Source organism: Triticum urartu, chromosome 1, assembly GCF_003073215.2.
Source record: "Triticum urartu cultivar G1812 chromosome 1, Tu2.1, whole genome shotgun sequence".
In the NCBI taxonomy this organism is placed as follows: Eukaryota; Viridiplantae; Streptophyta; class Magnoliopsida; order Poales; family Poaceae; genus Triticum; species Triticum urartu.
In genome coordinates, this window is record NC_053022.1 from 421,650,629 (window position 1) to 421,667,552 (window position 16,924).

Consider the following 16,924-nt stretch of genomic DNA (forward strand, 5'->3'; position numbering starts at 1 on the left):
CAAGCAGGATGTAGGGTATTACCTCCATAGAGAGGGCCCGAACCTGGGTAAACATTGTGTCCCCTGTCTCCTGTTACCATCGATCCTAGACGCATAGTTCGGGGCCCCCTACCCGAGATCTGCCTGTTTTGACACCGACAGCCATCCCGGTCCCTCTCTCCCACTCCCTCGTCCTTTCCTCGCCTCTGCTCCCTCTCTGCAGCACGCCCGAACACCCCGATGCACGCCGACGAGCACCGCCGTAGCCACAGCCATCCCAGCGCCTCCTCGTGCTGTCCCCGACATCCACCTCGACGCCATGAAGCTCCCCCTCAACGCGAGCATTGTCGGACGCCCTGTCGCCTCCCCATTGACCCTTCTCCGCCCGGTCGCCGAGATCGCCAGCGACCTCACAACGTCTCCAGCCCGTCCCCTGCACTCGCCGTTCGTTCCCCTGGACTCGTCGTGAGCCACTGACCCTTCCCCCTCTCTGTTCTCACTCTGATGCACCGTAGCCACTGCACCTTTCTCACCCACACACGCCGCCACCTGTGCTCGCCGCCGACGTGCCTCCGGTCATCTGACGGTCCAGCCGTTGTGCTCAGCTTCCTCACCGCGCCGCGTAGAGGACATAGGTGCCCTGCACGAGCTGCCCCGGCCACCGTCGCGTCGACCCGGAGCTCACCTGAGCTCCAGCGACCACCAAGGTCGACGCCGGCGACGACTCCGGCCACCCCAGGCCCAACCACCGCCACTATTCGATGCGGACGAGCGCCCGCGTCATGTAGATGCCCTCCGCCAGCCATTTGGTCGCCGGAGGAGGAATCCCAAGCCTCTCTGTCATCTCTGGCCTTGCCGGCGATGAGCCCCGGGTCAACTCTGACGAGTCTAACCCGGGTTGACCCAATTTGACTCCCCCTCCGAGTCACTGACATGTGGGGCCAGCCCCTAACTAATTTCTAGATTAGTACTAATTAAAATAGGTTAGTTAGTTAGACACTGACCTATGGGCCCCACTGGTCAGGTTTGACCTGGACCGGCCCTGTTGATAGCTGACATCACAGTGACGTCATGCTGACGTAGTAATTCTTTTCTAGAATTTAAATAAATCTTAAATGGTTTATTTATTTCAGAAAATGTTTGAAACTTCTAAAGTTCATAGAAATTCAACCATAACTCCAAATGAAATAAGTTATATATGAAAAATGATTAGAAAAATCCAATCTATCCATCTATACTGGTTTCATGCATAATAAAGAAACTTAAACTTGTTGTTTAGTTCAAAACATGATAATGCATTATATGAGTTCATAACTTGAGTTTGAATTTGAACCCTTGGTTCAAATAAGCTCAAAACCTTCTGTTCTAGTTGCATTAGCTCAAAACACAGCATGTTGCCATGTCATGATCATGCATCATATTGTGCATTGCATTGATTGTGTTTTCTCTCTGTTGCCGGTAATTGTCCCCTCTGAGTAAACATGGTTCCTACGATGAGATCGATGACAATGATGAAGAACTATACTATCTTCAGAAGTGCCAGGAAAGCAACCCCCCTTGTTCATTTCGATACAATCCTACTCTCTGCTCTTGCTCTCTTTTATTGCATTAGGACAATAACGTTTCAACTATTACCTTTTCTCGGTAGTTGAACCCACTCCTTTGCTTGACCTGTCATTGTCACCAAATTGCTAAACCATCCTAGCATGCTTAGGAGTTGCTTGAGCTTTGTTGTGACCACTCTTCCATGCTCGCTTGCTATGCTTAGAGTTGTGTTGGGTCTAATCCATATGGGTGATGAATTGGAATGAACATGTCCTAATGAAGAGACTTAAGTGTCTTGACCCGTTTTGGTCAAGTTGGTGATGAGAGGACGTGTTGGAAAACATGGTGGATTGTCTTGTGATATGGCTCATAGGACTTGAGTTCCGTGCTTATCAGAGCCTACCTTGTGGTCACACGGACATTTGCAGTCAGGTGTGTGGGCAGGTGATGCATGACGCGTGTGTCCGGGTGACACATGGCATGGCACAGTGTCCGGACCGGACGTAGATACGTGTTCCAAGAGGGAACATTGCTGATGGGACGGGGACGGGTTCCTTTGAGTCAGGGTTAACATCATCTATTCGAATAGCCGTGTCCACGGTAAAGGACTACTTGGATGCTTATACAGTTCATAGACAAGTGAAAGTGGATACTCTAAAATGCGCAAGATAAGCGTGAGTGCTATGGATGGTGTTCTCATAGGGATACATGAGCGGATCCATAGTGGTGTATTGATTGGTGAATATATGGACTCGTGTGCACCACCTCAAAAGAGTTACTTGTAGACGTAATTTAGGATAGCCACTGAGTCAGAGCTGGCTTGATACAGTTAAAACCCACTACCGCTTTGTTGATACTGATGCATATGTAGCTAGTTCTGATGTAAGTCTTGCTGGGTACAATTGTACTCACGTTTGCTTAATTTATGTTTTTGCAGAGAGACTTCAGTCTCACTAGTAGTTCCGCGTGCACTTTTATGTTTATCTTGTTACCTCAGCTACGATCTTGTACCCTTTGGAGGGTCTTGTAGATAGATAGGCTTACTAGCCTTCTCTCTTTTCAGATGTCTACACTCGGAGATGTTTATGCTTCCGCCTGTGCTTGTTGCTTGTATGACTTGAATGCTGGGTGTAGCGACCAGACCTCAAACAGTCTGATCTCTGTGCTCCGGTGTCATCCCTGGATCAGTAATGCTGACACCACACAGTACTCGGAAGATTTATAACAGAGTAGCAATCACACACTTATTACATCGAGTGTCTCAAAAGAGAACTTATTACAATGAATATGGCTTAAGGCCATCTAATAACGATAACAGCGGAAGGCTTGGAAGATAAGTGAGTCCATCAACTCCAACGGCATCACTGAGTATAGAACCACGACCTAAAATCGCCTTAATCGTCGTTTGAAAAGTCTGCAACATTAACGTTGCAGCCCGAAAACGGGTCAGCACATGGACTATGCTGGCAAGGTAACACATAGAGAGTAATGGAATGCAACAGCTATACTATATGCATATTTGGCTGGTGGAAAGCTCTATGGTTACAGTTTTTGCGTAAAGCCAATTTTTCCCTACTTCAAAGGAATAAATTTAATTACTATCATGGTGGTTGTTAAACATTGAGAATGGTTGACAGCATTCTCAATCCCAATTAAGAATCATCATTAACCCAACAAAATTAATTTTAGAGTAACATGTTGAGATTCACATGAAAATCCAGGTACTAGATACTCAAGATGTCCATAACCGGGGACACGGCTAACCATGATTAGTTTGTTACACTCTACAGAGGTTTGTGCACTTTTCCCCACAAGACTCGATCGCCTCCGTTGGATTTCTCGCACTACATGGTGTTTGAGAAACGGATGACCGAGACATAGTCTTTCAGAAGCGCTAGCACCTTACGATCGGGTAGACCGTACCACCTACATCCCCTACATCTGCTAGTCTACCACTGTAAGAGTTCGCACAACTTAATCAACTATGCCAGAGCCCATAATGGCTTGTGGCTGCACACGGAAGTTTCTAGTATGAATAATCTCATGATCCCTTTGAGCCTGGGTGGCGGTCCAAAAGAAAAACAGGCAAGTCCTGGAAACCAGGTGCCTCAATCCACCCAGATGTGTGTTTAGGTTGCCACCTTAGATAAACCATTAATTAACAATCTCACATCTGTCATGGATATCACTCACCCAATCCACGTCTACTAGCATAGCATGGCATAATAAGCAAACGTAGAAGTAACTCCCAAAGGTTTGATAATAACAGGTAATAGGTACTACCTCTTCTACTTCCCATCCCACAATTTATTTAGATCCTAATCATGCAATGTGTGAGGGTTGATCTAATGCAATAAAACTAGGTTGTAGAAAAAGGTATGATCAAAGTGTTACTTGCCTTGCTGATGATCCGCGAAACCTAGAGATTTGAAGTAACAGGCGGCGCACTCCGGGTATTCTATCGCAGACAAACAAACAAGCATACAATAAGTACTCATCTAATGCATGGGTAAAACTCAAATAGAAGATCTAACCGGAAAGTTCAACTTAAGAACCCTGGTTTGCAAAAAGAATCAAATCGAACGAAGCAGAAGAAATCAAACGGCGAAAGAAAACAACTTTGTTCTAGTAATCTGGATCTAAGTCAAATTTTACAGTAGCAAAAACTTGTTTAAGTTGATTATTCGGAAAGAGGGTTTGAAGACGAAACTCCAGGCGCTTGAATCGCCTGATTCCGATAAACGAGCGAAAAGTTATACTAAAACGAAAATCGGATCAGAAATCGCGATCAGAAAATAACCGCAGAAAATCTGACGAAAAAGAAAAACGACGAACAGCTTAATCGTTAATTAAACTAATCCGAAAATAATTAAAATAAAAAAATTCGAAAATAAAACCGACGATTTTTTTTAAAACTTGGCACGGAAGTCGAGGCGGCGGCGAACCTCGGGCGGCGCGCTGCTCCGGCGGCGGCGGCGGCGGGTCTGGCGGATCGGGCGCGGGGCTGGTGTGGGCTGGGGCTCGGGTGCGGCGCTATATAAAGGCGCCCCCGGGCGAAGTCCCGCTCGGGTACGGCCCAAGGTCGGTTTCGTTTTTTTTTTAAATAATTCTGCTCGGAAGAAAAATAAAAAGAAATACTAAACGGACTCCAAAAATCATGAAATAAATTTTCTCGGGCTTCTAAAATCAAGCCTGATAAAGTGAACATTTATTTGGGCCCTAAATGCAATTTTTAAAAACGCGCATGTTTCCTAAATTCAAATAAAAATACCGAAAAACTCCGAAATAAATCGTATTTGATTTTTTTATTAAATCCTCAATATTTCTATATTTTGGGAAAGTCATTTTATTCCCTCTCTCATATTTTTGTAATAGAAATAATTGATGATAATATAAATAAAATCAAATGATCCTGTTTACAAAATTTGAGAAAACTCAAATATGTAAATAACGAAATCCCCAACTCTCTCCGTGGGTCATTGAGTTGCTTAGGATTTTCTAGGATCAAAACCAAAAGCAAAATAAAATATGATATGCATGATGATCTAATGTATAACATTCCAAATTGAAAATTTGGGATGTTACAAACCTACCCCCCTTAAAATGAATCTCGCCCTCGAGATTCGGGTTGGCTAGAAAATAGGTGAGGGTGGTCTTTGAGCAAATCTTCCTCTCTCTCCCAGGTGGCTTCATCCTCCATGTGGTGGCTCCACTGAACTTTGCAAAACTTGATAACCTTGCTGCGAGTGACTCGGCTGGCAAACTCGAGAATCTTGACTGGTTTCTCCTCATAGGTCAAATTGTTATCCAACTGAATTGCTTCTAATGGCACTGTGTCTCTCAAGGTATGTCAGCCATCTCTGCGTGACACTTCTTCAACTGAGAAACGTGGAACACATCATGAACTCCTGTCAATCCTTCTGGCAATTCCAACTTGTAGGCCACTTCTCCCATACGCTCCAAAACTCGATATGGTCCTACAAATCGTGGCGCTAACTTCCCCTTAACTCCAAAGCGCTTAATCCCGCGAAGTGGGGATACTCGAAGATAAGCTCTATCTCCGACTTCGTAAACTGTCTCCTTGCGTTTAGAATCTGCGTAGCTCTTCTGTCTGGACTGGGCTACCTTGAGCCTATCGCGAATCAACTTCACTTTCTGTTTAGACTCCTTAATCAAGTCAGGTCCAAACAACTGACGATCTCCAACTTCGTCCCATGACAACGGTGTCCCGCACCTCCTTCCGCACAAAGCTTCGAAAGGGGCCATCTTCAAACTGGTCTGATAGCTATTATTGTAAGAGAACTCTGCATATGGCAAATTATCGTCCCAACTAGATCCATAATCTAGCGCACAAGCTCTCAGCATATCCTCCAAAATCTGATTGACTCTGTCGGTCTGTCCATCTGTCTGCGGATGAAAAGCTGTACTAAATTCTAGCCTAGTACCCAAAGTCTCATGCAACTGCTTCCAGAACTTTGAGCTAAACTGGGTTCCTCTATCTGATACGATGCTCCTCGGAACTCCATGCAATCATATGATCCTGGTCATGTATATCTTTGCCAACTTAGCACTGGTGTAAGTGGTCTTTACTGGGATGAAATGAGCTACCTTTGTCAATCGATCAACTACAACCCAAATCGAGTCATAGCCTGAATGAGTCCTTGGTAATCCCGTGATAAAATCCATGCCTAGCTTATCCCACTTCCATTCGGGTATCGGCAATGGTTGCAACAATCCTGCTGGCTTCTGATGCTCTGCCTTTACTCTCTGACATACGTCACAAACTGCTACATACTCTGCAATATCCTTCTTCATTCCGGTCCACCAGAAAATATCCTTCAAATCCAAATACATCTTGGTATTTCCTGGGTGAATCGAATACGGTGAATCATGTGCCTCTTGCAAAATCAACTTCCTGATCTCCGGGTTATTGGGCACATAAACACGGTCTTCAAACCATAGGGTGTTGTGCTCATCCTCACGAAATCCTTTAGCTTTTCCTTGGCCCATTTTCTCCTTTATAGCGGCAATTTCTTTGTCAGTTTTCTGAGCTTCTCTGATTCTATCCATCAAAGTTGACTAAATCTCTAGTGCTGCTACATAGCCTCTCGGAACTATTTCCACACATAGTTCACGAAGATTTTCTGCTAACTCCTTGGGTATTTCTCCCGTCATTAATGTATTGACATGGCTCTTGCGGCTTAATGCATCAGCTACTACATTAGCTTTTCCGGGATGATAATGCAATCTCATATCATAATCCTTGATGAGCTCCAACCATCTCCTTTGTCTGAGGTTCAACTCCTTCTGTGTGAAAATGTACTTCAAACTCTTGTGATCCGTGTACACCTCACAATGGTTTCCAATAAGGAAATGTCTCCATGTCTTCAATGCATGCACTACGGCTGCTAACTCCAAATCATGCGTGGCATAATTCAACTCGTGAGGCTTCAGTTGTCGTGAAGCATACGAAACAACTCTCCCTTCCTGCATAAGCACTGCTCCATGTCCTCGACGTGAAGCGTCGCAATACACCTCATATTCCTTGGTTTGATCTGGCAAAATCAACACTGGTGAGGTAACCAAACGGTTCTTCAATTCCTGAAAACTTGCCTCACACTCCTCAGTCCATTTGAACTTAGTATCCTTCTTCAACAACTCCGTCATAGGCTTCGCAATCTTTGAGAAATTCTCAATAAACCTCCGGTAGTATCCTGCGAGTCCAAGGAAACTCCGGATCTCTGCAACTGTTGTTGGGGCTTCCCACTTGGTCACGGTTTCAACTTTAGTGGGATCTACTGCTATACCTTCTCCAGATATAACGTGTCCGAGGAATCCTACTTCCTTCAACCAAAACTCACATTTGCTGAACTTGGCATATAATTGGTGTTCTCTGAGCTTTCCAAGTACCAAACGCAAATGCTCCTTATGCTCCTCTTCATTCTTCGAATATACTAGGATATCATCAATGAACACTACGACGAACTTATCCAAAAACTCCATAAACACTTTGTTCATCATGTTCATAAAATAGGCAGGCACGTTAGTCAGACCAAATGACATAACGGTATACTCATACAGCCCATACCTGGTGGTAAAAGCTGTCTTCGGAATATCCTGTTCTCGAATCTTCAACTGGTGGTATCCTGATCGCAAATCGATCTTGGAAAATACTTTAGCTCCTTGCAATCGATCAAACCGATCATTGATCATTGGCAGCGGGTACTTGTTCTTGATCGTTACTTAGTTCAATCCACGATAATCAACAACCATTCTTAACGATCCATCCTTCTTCTCCACTAGAAGTTCTGGTGATCCCCAAGGCGAAGAACTTGGGCGAATATATCCCTTATCCAGTAACTCCTTAATCTGCTTCTTAATTTCCACCAAATCTTTTGCCGGCATCCTATATGGTCTCTTCGATATTGGCCCAGTGCCTGGCAAAAGCTCAATCAAAAACTCAATGTCTCTATCTGGTGGCATGCCTGGCAACTCTTCTGGAAATACATCAGGAAAATCCTTTACCACTGGTACTTCCTCCTGCACAACTCCTGATAAGGAATTTACTTGTGTCCTCTTTGGCACATGTCGGGATACATACTTGATCCTTCTCCCTTCTGGTGTGGTAAGCAAAATTGACTTACTAGCACACTCAATATTCCCTTCATACTTTGATAACCAATCCATGCCTAATATCACATCCAATCCTTGAGATTTCAATACTACTAGGTCTAAGGGAAAAACATAGTTACCAATCCTTAATGGTAACCGATCACACCATAGTCTAGCCATATATTCTGCTCCTGGCGAGGTTACTAACATGGGTGACCTAAGGGCTTGGGTTGGTAGGTTATACTTATCCACAAATCCCCTTGAGATGTATGAATGCGATGCACCAGTATCAAAAAGAACGAGTGCATTAAATGACTTAACCAAAAACTTACCTATTACTGCATCGGGCTGAGTTTCAACCTCCTCCACGCTAACGTGGTTCACCTGTCCCCTGTTGAAAGGGTTCGGCTTCTTCCCAGAACTTCCATTGCCATTTTGGCCTTCAGGACAGTCATTTGCATAATGTCCTGGCTTCGAACACTTATAGCAAGTGACGTGACTCAAGTCCTTCTTGGCTGGGGTTGATGGGGTGCTGCGGTTCTGGCCATTGCTTCCTCCATTCCCATTACCATTCTTGGTGCCATTGTGATTGTGCGAGCTACCTACTCCATGGGTATGCTGAAAATGTCCTCCCGGCCTAGGGGTAAAACGTGGCTTCTGCTGAGCTCCTGAATTATACTTTCCTTGTCCATACTTCCTCTTGCGGTTCTCAATTTGCTGCTGCTTCCCTTCAATCATAAGAGCACGATCTACCAACTCCTGGTAATTGTTGAAGGTGGCTACCATCAGCTGCATACTCAACTCATCATTCAGTCCTTCCAGGAATTTCTCCTGCTTAGCTGCATCCGTAGCAACGTCACCTGGGGCATAACGTGCTAGCTTACTAAACTCCTCCACATACTGGCCAACTGTCCGTCCTCCTTGGTGCAAGTTACGAAACTCACGCTTCTTCATGGCCATTGCTCCTGCTGAAACATGGGCAGTACGAAAAGCCTGCTGAAACTGGTCCCATGTGACAGTGTCGACTGGGAAGGTGGCTGTCAAATTCTCCCACCAGGATGCTGCGGGTCCTTCTAACTGATGTGCGGCAAACTTAACCTTCTCCGCATCTGTGCATCCTGCTGTGGTCTACTCCCTAGCTATCTTGCGGAGCCAATCATCTGCTACTATCGGCTCGGTGCTACTGGAAAACACCGGCGGATTCAGCCTAAGAAAACGGGCTAAGTGGTCAACAGGTGGTGGTGGGTTGTTGTTGTTGTTCCCCTGATTCTGATTCTGAACTAGCAACTGCATCAAGGTGTTCTGCTGCTGGATCAACTGGGTGAGCTCCGGCGAAAAGGCAAATCCGGGGTCACGTCTCGGAGGCATCTGAGGGTTTTGAAAAGATGAGATATAAGAATAGAGGGGGTCTAAAGAGAAAACACTACCCATATGCACATGAGGCAAAAGCAAACAATTCACATCATTCAATCAAACAAAGACAATCAATCAATCTAGTTATCGCAAGAGTGCTCGGACTACTATATTTACATGGTGGACTACTACTACTACTGATGAGGTGGTCTACTAGAAATATTCTATGGTTGTAGACTCCATGATATCTGCTCTAGCTTCATCAACATAGTCATCATTGCTACTATCTTGTTCCGAGTCGGTGCCATCAATGATGATGTAGTCTTCCGGGCTAATCTCCTTGGGTTCTTCGTCTTCATCTACTGGTGTCGGGCCTCCCATAAATATTCCAATCTTCTTGATCAAATCGTCATTCTTCTCCACCAATACTTCAATTTCTTCTTCATAATCTCCGCGTGTAGCCTTGAGTTCTTCCTCCAGTTCCTTGATTCTAGTCTTAGCCTTCTTCAGATCTATCATGTCGGCGCACATCTGATTCTCCTGTCGCCGAATGTGCTGATTTAACTCCTGAATAAAAGCTGCAATTGATCTATCTTTCCTGGTGCTGATCATCTCCCAGTGTTCATCTCGGCGCCCACAAATCTGGTAGATAGTATCCTTGAGATCCTTGCGGTAGACTTCGCCAATGCACCCCATGGCGATGTGAGCTGCCATACTCTTTCCTAGACTCCAAGTTGGTGCATCAAAAGAAAACTCTATGGGCTCAGTGACTGGCATGAACGTCCTTCCTGGAACTTGAACTTGAATCATCCAGCGCTCTTCTTCAGGTAGAGTGGCGTTGTAGGTTCCCGTGAAGCTTGGTACTCCTATGTTCAGGTATCTAGTGACTTCCTTCAAGTGGCGTCCAAAGGGTGTATCTTCATCTGGTTGGGTGAACTTGTTTCTTGCATCCGCCATCCTAAAGAGTAGCAAAGATGAGAAGTCAGAAGAGAAGAGAGTGAGTAGTGATCTAGGTCTTTAGCTTAGTGGTCGTGTCCTACAGTCAGCGTGTGCTCTGATACCATCTCCTTAGCGACCAGACCTCAAACAGTCTGATCTCTGTGCTCCGGTGTCATCCCTGGATCAGTAATGCTGACACCACACAGTACTCGGAGGATTTATAACAGAGTAGCAATCACACACTTATTACATCGAGTGTCTCAAAAGAGAACTTATTACAATGAATATGGCTTAAGGCCATCTAATAACGATAACAGCGGAAGGCTTGGAAGATAAGTGAGTCCATCAACTCCAACAGCATCACTGAGTATAGAACCACGACCTAAAAACGCCTTAATCATCGTCTGAAAAGTCTGCAACATTAACGTTGCAGCCCGAAAACGGGTCAGCACATGGACTATGCTGGCAAGGTAACACATAGAGAGTAATGGAATGCAACAGCTATACTATATGCATATTTGGCTGGTGGAAAGCTCTATGGTTACAGTTTTTGCGTAAAAGCCAATTTTTCCCTACTTCAAAGGAATAAATTTAATTACTATCATGGTGGTTGTTAAACATTGAGAATGGTTGACAGCATTCTCAATCCCAATTAAGAATCATCATTAACCCAACAAAATTAATTTTAGAGTAACATGTTGAGATTCACATGATAATCCAGGTACTAGATACTCAAGATGTCCATAACCGGGGACACGGCTAACCATGATTAGTTGTTACACTCTGCAGAGGTTTGCGCACTTTTCCCCACAAGACTCGATCGCCTCCGTTTGGTTTCTCGCACTACATGGTGTTTGAGAAACGGATGACCGAGACATAGTCTTTCAGAAGCGCTAGCACCTTACGATCGGGTAGACCGTACCACCTACATCCCCTACATCTGCTAGTCTACCACTGTAAGAGTTCGCACAACTTATCAACTATGCCAGAGCCCATAATGGCTTGTGGCTGCACACGGAAGTTTCTAGTATGAATAATCTCATGATCCCTTTGAGCCTGGGTGGCGGTCCAAAAGAAAAACAGGCAAGTCCTGGAAACCAGGTGCCTCAATCCACCCAGATGTGTGTTAGGTTGCCACCTTAGATAAACCATTAATTAACAATCTCACATCTGTCATGGATATCACTCACCCAATCCACGTCTACTAGCATAGCATGGCATAATAAGCAAACGTAGAAGTAACTCCCAAAGGTTTGATAATAACAGGTAATAGGTACTACCTCTTCTACTTCCCATCCCACAATTTATTTAGATCCTAATCATGCAATGTGTGAGGGTTGATCTAATGCAATAAAACTAGGTTGTAGAAAAAGGTATGATCAAAGTGTTACTTGCCTTGCTGATGATCCGCGAAACCTAGAGATTCGAAGTAACAGGCGGCGCACTCCGGGTATTCTATCGCAGACAAACAAACAAGCATACAATAAGTACTCATCTAATGCATGGGTAAAACTCAAATAGAAGATCTAACCGGAAAGTTCAACTTAAGAACCCTGGTTTGCAAAAAGAATCAAATCGAACGAAGCAGAAGAAATCAAACGGCGAAAGAAAACAACTTCGTTCTAGTAATCTGGATCTAAGTCAAATTTTACAATAGCAAAAACTTGTTTAAGTTGATTATTCGGAAAGAGGGTTTCGAGACGAAACTCCAGGCGCTTGAATTGCCTGATTCCGATAAACAAGCGAAAAGTTATACTAAAACGAAAATCGGATTAGAAATCGCGATCAGAAAATAACCGCGGAAAATCCGACGAAAAAGAAAAACGACGAACAGCTTAATCGTTAATTAACCTAATCCGAAAATAATTAAAATAAAAAAAAATAATTTTTTTTTGAAAATAAAACCGACGAAAATATATATTTTTTAAACTCGGCACGGAAGTCGAGGCGGCGGCGAACCTCGGGCGGCGCGCTGCTCCGGCGGCGGCGGCGGTGGGTCCGGCGGATCGGGCGCGGGGCTGGTGTGGGCTGGGGCTCGGGTGCGGCGCTATATAAAGGCGCCCCCGGGCGGAGTCCCGCTCGGGTACGGCCCAAGGTCGGTTTCGCTTTTTTTAAATAATTCCGCTCGGAAGAAAAATAAAAAGAAATACTAAACAGACTCCAAAAATCATGAAATAAATTTTCCCGGGCTTCTAAAATCAAGCCCGATAAAGTGAACATTTATTTGGGCCCTAAATGCAATTTTGAAAAACACGCATTTTTCCTAAATTCAAATAAAAATACCGAAAAACTCCGAAATAAATCTTATTTGATTTTTTATTAAATCCTCAATATTTCTATATTTTGGGAAAGTCATTTTATTCCCTCTCTCATATTTTTGGAATAGAAATAATTGATGATAAAATAAATAAAATCAAATGATCCTGTTTACAAAATTTGAGAAAACTCAAATATGTAAATAACGAAATCCCCAACTCTCTCCGTGGGTCATTGAGTTGCTTAGGATTTTCTAGGATCAAAACCAAAAGCAAAATAAAATATGATATGCATGATGATCTAATGTATAACATTCCAAATTGAAAATTTGGGATGTTACACTGGGTCATCAGACCCATGTTTGTAATATCTGGCTCTTTGGAGCCTAATGAATAAATACTTTGAGTTGTAGCTTTTTGTTGTGATGCCATGTTGTATTTGCACATATCAAGCATATTGTGTGTTTGATTTGAAATGCTTGGCATGTGTGGGATCCGATAACCTAGTTGTTTATCCTTGGTAGCCTCTCTTACCAGGAAATGTCTCCTAGTGCTTCCACTAAGCCATGGTAGCTTGCTACTGCTCCGGAACACTTAGGCTGACCGGCATGTGTCCTTCTTTGATCCTGTGTCTGTCCGTTCGGGGAAATGTCACACGGTGTCTACCGGAGTCCTGTTAGCCTGCTACAGCCCCGATTCTTCGGAGTCTTGTTAGCCTAGCTGCTACAGCCCGGATTCACTCGCTGATGACCGTCACGTTCGTTGCTGGGTCATGTATGCATGTCCCTGTAAGTTAGTGCCACTTTGGGTTTACGACTAGTCATGTCGGCCCGGGTTCTCTGTCATATGGATGCTAGCGACACTATCATATATGTGAGCCAAAAGGCGCAAATGGTCCCGGGCCACGTAAGGTGGCACCCGTGGGAATACCGTGCGTGAGGCCGCAAAGTGATATGATGTGTTACATGCTAGATCGATGTGACTTAGGATCGGGGTCCTGACACAGACCGTGTGCGATGTCTGTTACTCCTGCTCTACTTCAGTCCCTTGATTCAAATTTTCAGTAGCCCTGGCATTTTACTCCGCCTCTGCATCCCTCACAATCTCAAAAATATCTGCTCACCCTTGATCCAAATTTTCAGTAGCCCCGCCTTGTTACTCCCACCTAGTAAAATTTTCAGTTGCCACAGTATTTCCTCAAACACAACCTCCGCTCACACAGACACACACAACCCTCGAAACCATTGGTATGTCGCCGCCATCGCCGGCGCCTCCATCCTCAATCTCTGCCTGTGTGCCGGGGAGCTCGAGGAGCCAATGGCCAAAAAGAGGTTTATCGCGGCCTTTTCGCTCGACGCCGGTGAGGTGGCCGCCGAGGTGTCCCCATCGTCCTCCACGGGCCCGACCCACCATCGCTGGTCCCCTGATCTGCCCGCCGCCATGCCCCTATGCTAGTTCGAGGACTTCCTCGTCCTCCCCCGGACCCGGCAGCCGACGAAGTCCTACCTCGGGGTCCGGTAGCGGCGGTGGGGGACGTGGGTCGCCGAGATTTTAGATCGAGAGACCCACACCCGCCGGTGGCTCGGTAGCTTCCACACGGCCGAGCTCGCGGCCATGGAGTACGACCGCTGACAGGTCTGCTACCACGGCGTGGCGGCTAGGCTCAATTTCCCCTTCGGCACATGTCCGATCCACCTTGTTCCACCAGAGCTAGGGGTGGTGAGCTCTACCATGGCGCAGGAGGACCGCGAGGCATGGGAGCACCCCGAGGCCGAGGCCGCCGACGAGGCCTACATGTAAGAGCTTCGCCGGTAGTAGCCGAAGCTCGTGGAGGCAGAGCGGGCGATCTTTGCCGGCGCGGAGGGCGGCGAGGTTATTGCGCTCTCCTCCGATGACGAGGTCGAAGGCGACGAGGACGGCGGCGCGGAGGGTGGCGAGGTTATCGCGCTCTCCTCTAATGACGAGGTCGAAGGCGACGGTGACGGCGGCACGGAGGGCATCGAGGTGGGCCCCAAGGACAAGGAGATCGACGTCGACGAGTGGAGGAGTGCCTTCCTCAACGACCCCGACGACGGTACTGGCCCGGATTCGGCTCGCTGCACACCGTACATGACGAGGAAGGATTGGCTCGACCTCTACTTCGACCGAAAGTAGTAGAGCTTAGTTTAAATTTATGTTGTATGTCCGGTTATGCAAAACTATTTATGTTTATGTTTGAATGAATGCTACTTTCGGTTGAACCTGCTTTGAACTTGATCAAATTGAAGTTTACAACCTTAAGTTTAGGGGATCGACTAGAAAAGGCCAAAAATTGCTGGAGTATATATATATATATCCACTAAGGGTTTTATTCCTTTAACATTTTAAGGATCGCCTAGAGATGTCCTTATGACTTGTTTATTTCAGTTCTTCACAATGTGATGCTCTATATGTGCAACTATTTGCCATGCAGTTCAATTTCATCAATAACAGTTTCAACAATACCACTATGAATTACGATATTTGGTTGCTATTAAGGATATTGCAGTTAACATGCCTTTTCATTTTCAATTCTTATTTAGCAACATGCATTGTACTGAATGACTAAATATGCAATCCCAGGCTACATAGCAACAAGGAAGAGTGTTACCTTAATGTTCTGATGATGTCTAGATATACATGTAATAAAATCTTATTGTAACATCCCAAAATTTCAATTTGTAATGCTATACATAGATCATTCTTGCATATCATATTTTATTGCATTTCGTCTCGCAATCCTCGAAATCCTAAGAAACTCAAGGACCCTCGGAGAGAGTTGGGGATTTCCTCGGTTTTCAAAGTTGATTTTATCAAATTTTGTAACGAGGATTTTTGGTTTTAATTATTTTCTATCCAAAAATATTTCATGTTAAAGTATATGACAGGAGATAATATGACTTCTCCAAAATAATTGAAATATTGGAGGAAGAATATTAAAATCAAATATTTGTTTTTATTTGGATTTTATTGCAATTTTGTTTGCATTAGAAAAATTGCACGTTTTCAAAATTGCATTTTAGGGCCAAGAAAATGTTCATCTCGTTCTAAATATTTTATTTAGACGGCGAAAATTTGTTTTGGCATTTTAGTTTTTTATTTTGTTTTTCTAGGATTTTTTGTTCAGCGGAATTATTTTAAAAAAAACTTCGGGCGCCGATTGGGCCGAAACCTAGCCGGTCCGGCCCACCTTCCCCGCTGCCTCGTCCCGCGCTAGGACAGCCGCGCCGCCGCCGTCGACTTGGACGGAGTCCGAGCCGGTCTCCGCCTCCCCGCCGTCTTGCCCCCTCCCCCAAGCCACCTCCCCTCCCCTCTTTAAATACCCAAGCCCCCTCGCCGCCCGCAGCCCCGTCACCACAGCCGCGCCGCCGCCTCTACCGCGCCTCGCCGCCGCCGCCGCCGCTCCCGCGCCGCGCCGCCTTTCCGCCGCCGCCGCTCCCATGCCGCGCCGCCTCTCCGCCGCCTCGCCTCGCTGCCACCTCGCCGCCTCACCCCGCCGCCGCTCTCGCGTCTCATCGGACCCGACGAGGTAGCCGTTCGGCGCCGGTTTTTTAAAGAAAACCGTTTCGGTTTTTTTTTTGAAAAACCTAGTTCGTTTTTTAGATCGGTTCGCCGGTTTTTCCCGGTTCTTCTCTTTAGTGGATGTTCGTTCGTATGTTCGTTTTAATGAAAGGTTTTCGCTCGTTAGTTACAGACAATGAACGCGCATTCGTTAGCCTGTTCATCAGCTTTCTTTTATCGGATTTTTCTGCGATTATTTCTGATCACGATTTCTGATCCGATTTCCGTTTCAGTTTATCTTTTTGCTCGTTTATCGGAAGCAGGCGATTCAAGCGCCTAGATCTTCGCCTTGATACCCTCTTTCTGTTTAATCAACTTAAACAGGATTTTGCTACTGTAAAATTTGACCTTAGTTCAGATTAGTAAACGGATCTTGTTTCTTTTGCCGTTTGAGTTTCGTTGCTCCGTTTGATTTGATTCTTTTTGCAGCTGGAGTTCTTAAGTTGAACTTTCTGGTAGATCTTCTTATTTGAGATTTACCCATGTTTGTTTGCTTGATTGCTTATGTATGCTATTTTTTTTTGCGATAGAATTCCCGGAGTGCGAAGCGTGTTATTTGGAGTCCCTAGGTTTCGCGGATCATCAGCAAGGCAAGTAACACTTTGATCATATCCCTTTATCACCCAGTTTTTATGCATTAGTTCCAATCCTCAAACATTGCA